The sequence below is a fragment of the Phycodurus eques genome, unplaced genomic scaffold, assembly GCF_024500275.1.
Source record: "Phycodurus eques isolate BA_2022a unplaced genomic scaffold, UOR_Pequ_1.1 contig_778, whole genome shotgun sequence".
NCBI lineage: Eukaryota > Metazoa > Chordata > Actinopteri > Syngnathiformes > Syngnathidae > Phycodurus > Phycodurus eques.
In genome coordinates this window covers 1-5,221 of record NW_026904774.1, presented here as the reverse complement: position 1 = coordinate 5,221, position 5,221 = coordinate 1, and the positions used below count along the sequence as shown (strand labels likewise).

The 5,221-nt window shown below is 50.7% G+C and overlaps 1 pseudogene; it reads right to left on the bottom strand.

The window, feature by feature from the left end:
• Nucleotides 1-16: 16 nt before the first annotated feature.
• LOC133398982 (epiplakin-like) lies at nucleotides 17-5,218 on the bottom strand (annotated as a pseudogene).
• Between the last annotated feature and the right edge of the window lie 3 nt (nucleotides 5,219-5,221).

The following is a 5,221-nucleotide window of genomic DNA, read 5'->3' as shown; positions in this document are numbered from 1 at the left end:
GCCACTCGCTGCCAACCACTCTCAGAGCCACAGCTTCTTCGACCGAAAGTTTCTTGTTGTTGACTGGGTCTACGACAAAAGCCGGTGGCAGCCTGGGCTTCCAGGAGCACGAGGGACGTCCCAGGAGTCAGCAGGCCTCTGGACTTTGCTTCATAAATGCTCAGCGTCTCTTTTGTGGACTGCAAGTGCACACCTGCAATGCAGTTGGTCCCTTCCAGGTACCTGCGGACCGAGTCCATTTCACTCACTTCCTTTACTGTGATTGTTCCTGCGTTGAGATCTTCGTAGAGGTCTTCAGTGATGATTTTGGATTGAAGCAACTCCGTAGCACTGACATCCTTCCGAATACCATGGAAGCTTCCGGTCTCTGTGACTGTGGTGGTGATGGTGGTCTCCGCGGTGCTGCTGTCAACCTTTGTTTCTGGTGTTTGACATGTGATGACCGGTGAGGTTGCGGCGGTGGTGGTCTGCTGCTGAGTGATAATCAAGATGATCTCCAAAAAGCGTTCAATCGTGATGGCTCCAGATTTGTACTGTCGCACAAGCTCTCGCCTCTTCTCCTCAGTGATGTATCGAGAGTAGAGCAGATCCCACAGCGACACCGTTGTTCCGTGATACTTGCCCGCCTGCTCGGGTGGTTGTCTTTGATTTCAGGGTGAGTTTCGTGGCCTCATCAACATAGAAATAGAACTCCCCTTTCTTCACAATAACTAACAAACTAAGTCCAGTGACGGGATCTGTGATGCACCTCTCGACCAGTTGGAGATAGGTGAGGTTCTCTTGTGTGTTGGGATCAAAAAAGCCCTTGGTGTCGTCATCTGGGTCGGACAAAATCTGGTTCATTTCCTCATCAAAGTAGCCTCTTCGGTAAGCCACCTGCACGGGCACTCTGTGACTGAATACTGGGTCAACGATGCCTCCTGTGGCAATTTGAGCCTCAAGAAGACGAATTCCATGCTCTTTGACGATCAGGTCTTTTTTCAGGGCCTGGAACAGAGAGATTGTTTTTTCCGTGTAAGGGTCTCTGTATCCCGTGACAGCTCGTTCTGCTGAGAGCAGCTTCTTTTGCCACTCGCTGCCAACCACTCTCAGAGCCACAGCTTCTTCGACCGAAAGTTTCTTGTTGTTGACTGGGTCTACGACAAAGCCGGTGGCAGCCTGGGCTTCCAGGAGCACGAGGGACGTCCCAGGAGTCAGCAGGCCTCTGGACTTTGCTTCATAAATGCTCAGCGTCTCTTTTGTGGACTGCAAGTGCACACCTGCAATGCAGTTGGTCCCTTCCAGGTACCTGCGGACCGAGTCCATTTCACTCACTTCCTTTACTGTGATTGTTCCTGCGTTGAGATCTTCGTAGAGGTCTTCAGTGATGATTTTGGATTGAAGCAACTCCGTAGCACTGACATCCTTCCGAATACCATGGAAGCTTCCGGTCTCTGTGACTGTGGTGGTGATGGTGGTCTCCGCGGTGCTGCTGTCAACCTTTGTTTCTGGTGTTTGACATGTGATGACCGGTGAGGTTGCGGCGGTGGTGGTCTGCTGCTGAGTGATAATCAAGATGATCTCCAAAAAGCGTTCAATCGTGATGGCTCCAGATTTGTACTGTCGCACAAGCTCTCGCCTCTTCTCCTCAGTGATGTATCGAGAGTAGAGCAGATCCCACAGCGACACCGTTGTTCCGTGATACTTGCCCGCCTGCTCGGGTGGTTGTCTTTGATTTCAGGGTGAGTTTCGTGGCCTCATCAACATAGAAATAGAACTCCCCTTTCTTCACAATAACTAACAAACTAAGTCCAGTGACGGGATCTGTGATGCACCTCTCGACCAGTTGGAGATAGGTGAGGTTCTCTTGTGTGTTGGGATCAAAAAAGCCCTTGGTGTCGTCATCTGGGTCGGACAAAATCTGGTTCATTTCCTCATCAAAGTAGCCTCTTCGGTAAGCCACCTGCACGGGCACTCTGTGACTGAATACTGGGTCAACGATGCCTCCTGTGGCAATTTGAGCCTCAAGAAGACGAATTCCATGCTCTTTGACGATCAGGTCTTTTTTCAGGGCCTGGAACAGAGAGATTGTTTTTTCCGTGTAAGGGTCTCTGTATCCCGTGACAGCTCGTTCTGCTGAGAGCAGCTTCTTTTGCCACTCGCTGCCAACCACTCTCAGAGCCACAGCTTCTTCGACCGAAAGTTTCTTGTTGTTGACTGGGTCTACGACAAAGCCGGTGGCAGCCTGGGCTTCCAGGAGCACGAGGGACGTCCCAGGAGTCAGCAGGCCTCTGGACTTTGCTTCATAAATGCTCAGCGTCTCTTTTGTGGACTGCAAGTGCACACCTGCAATGCAGTTGGTCCCTTCCAGGTACCTGCGGACCGAGTCCATTTCACTCACTTCCTTTACTGTGATTGTTCCTGCGTTGAGATCTTCGTAGAGGTCTTCAGTGATGATTTTGGATTGAAGCAACTCCGTAGCACTGACATCCTTCCGAATACCATGGAAGCTTCCGGTCTCTGTGACTGTGGTGGTGATGGTGGTCTCCGCGGTGCTGCTGTCAACCTTTGTTTCTGGTGTTTGACATGTGATGACCGGTGAGGTTGCGGCGGTGGTGGTCTGCTGCTGAGTGATAATCAAGATGATCTCCAAAAAGCGTTCAATCGTGATGGCTCCAGATTTGTACTGTCGCACAAGCTCTCGCCTCTTCTCCTCAGTGATGTATCGAGAGTAGAGCAGATCCCACAGCGACACCGTTGTTCCGTGATACTTGCCCGCCTGCTCGGGTGGTTGTCTTTGATTTCAGGGTGAGTTTCGTGGCCTCATCAACATAGAAATAGAACTCCCCTTTCTTCACAATAACTAACAAACTAAGTCCAGTGACGGGATCTGTGATGCACCTCTCGACCAGTTGGAGATAGGTGAGGTTCTCTTGTGTGTTGGGATCAAAAAAGCCCTTGGTGTCGTCATCTGGGTCGGACAAAATCTGGTTCATTTCCTCATCAAAGTAGCCTCTTCGGTAAGCCACCTGCACGGGCACTCTGTGACTGAATACTGGGTCAACGATGCCTCCTGTGGCAATTTGAGCCTCAAGAAGACGAATTCCATGCTCTTTGACGATCAGGTCTTTTTTCAGGGCCTGGAACAGAGAGATTGTTTTTTTTTTTTTTTTTTCTCTGTATCCCGTGACAGCTCGTTCTGCTGAGAGCAGCTTCTTTTGCCACTCGCTGCCAACCACTCTCAGAGCCACAGCTTCTTCGACCGAAAGTTTCTTGTTGTTGACTGGGTCTACGACAAAGCCGGTGGCAGCCTGGGCTTCCAGGAGCACGAGGGACGTCCCAGGAGTCAGCAGGCCTCTGGACTTTGCTTCATAAATGCTCAGCGTCTCTTTTGTGGACTGCAAGTGCACACCTGCAATGCAGTTGGTCCCTTCCAGGTACCTGCGGACCGAGTCCATTTCACTCACTTCCTTTACTGTGATTGTTCCTGCGTTGAGATCTTCGTAGAGGTCTTCAGTGATGATTTTGGATTGAAGCAACTCCGTAGCACTGACATCCTTCCGAATACCATGGAAGCTTCCGGTCTCTGTGACTGTGGTGGTGATGGTGGTCTCCGCGGTGCTGCTGTCAACCTTTGTTTCTGGTGTTTGACATGTGATGACCGGTGAGGTTGCGGCGGTGGTGGTCTGCTGCTGAGTGATAATCAAGATGATCTCCAAAAAGCGTTCAATCGTGATGGCTCCAGATTTGTACTGTCGCACAAGCTCTCGCCTCTTCTCCTCAGTGATGTATCGAGAGTAGAGCAGATCCCACAGCGACACCGTTGTTCCGTGATACTTGCCGCCTGCTCGGGTGGTTGTCTTTGATTTCAGGGTGAGTTTCGTGGCCTCATCAACATAGAAATAGAACTCCCCTTTCTTCACAATAACTAACAAACTAAGTCCAGTGACGGGATCTGTGATGCACCTCTCGACCAGTTGGAGATAGGTGAGGTTCTCTTGTGTGTTGGGATCAAAAAAGCCCTTGGTGTCGTCATCTGGGTCGGACAAAATCTGGTTCATTTCCTCATCAAAGTAGCCTCTTCGGTAAGCCACCTGCACGGGCACTCTGTGACTGAATACTGGGTCAACGATGCCTCCTGTGGCAATTTGAGCCTCAAGAAGACGAATTCCATGCTCTTTGACGATCAGGTCTTTTTTCAGGGCCTGGAACAGAGAGATTGTTTTTTCCGTGTAAGGGTCTCTGTATCCCGTGACAGCTCGTTCTGCTGAGAGCAGCTTCTTTTGCCACTCGCTGCCAACCACTCTCAGAGCCACAGCTTCTTCGACCGAAAGTTTCTTGTTGTTGACTGGGTCTACGACAAAGCCGGTGGCAGCCTGGGCTTCCAGGAGCACGAGGGACGTCCCAGGAGTCAGCAGGCCTCTGGACTTTGCTTCATAAATGCTCAGCGTCTCTTTTGTGGACTGCAAGTGCACACCTGCAATGCAGTTGGTCCCTTCCAGGTACCTGCGGACCGAGTCCATTTCACTCACTTCCTTTACTGTGATGTTCCTGCGTTGAGATCTTCGTAGAGGTCTTCAGTGATGATTTTGGATTGAAGCAACTCCGTAGCACTGACATCCTTCCGAATACCATGGAAGCTTCCGGTCTCTGTGACTGTGGTGGTGATGGTGGTCTCCGCGGTGCTGCTGTCAACCTTTGTTTCTGGTGTTTGACATGTGATGACCGGTGAGGTTGCGGCGGTGGTGGTCTGCTGCTGAGTGATAATCAAGATGATCTCCAAAAAGCGTTCAATCGTGATGGCTCCAGATTTGTACTGTCGCACAAGCTCTCGCCTCTTCTCCTCAGTGAGTATCGAGAGTAGAGCAGATCCCACAGCGACACCGTTGTTCCGTGATACTTCCCGCCTGCTCGGGTGGTTGTCTTTGATTTCAGGGTGAGTTTCGTGGCCTCATCAACATAGAAATAGAACTCCCTTTCTTCACAATGACTAACAAACTAAGTCCAGTGACGGGATCTGTGATGCACCTCTCGACCAGTTGGAGATAGGTGAGGTTCTCTTGTGTGTTGGGATCAAAAAAGCCCTTGGTGTCGTCATCTGGGTCGGACAAATCTGGTCATTTCCTCATCAAGTAGCCTCTTCGGTAAGCCACCTGCACGGGCACTCTGTGACTGAATACTGGGTCAACGATGCCTCCTGTGGCAATTGAGCCTCAAGAAGACGAATTCCATGCTCTTTGAC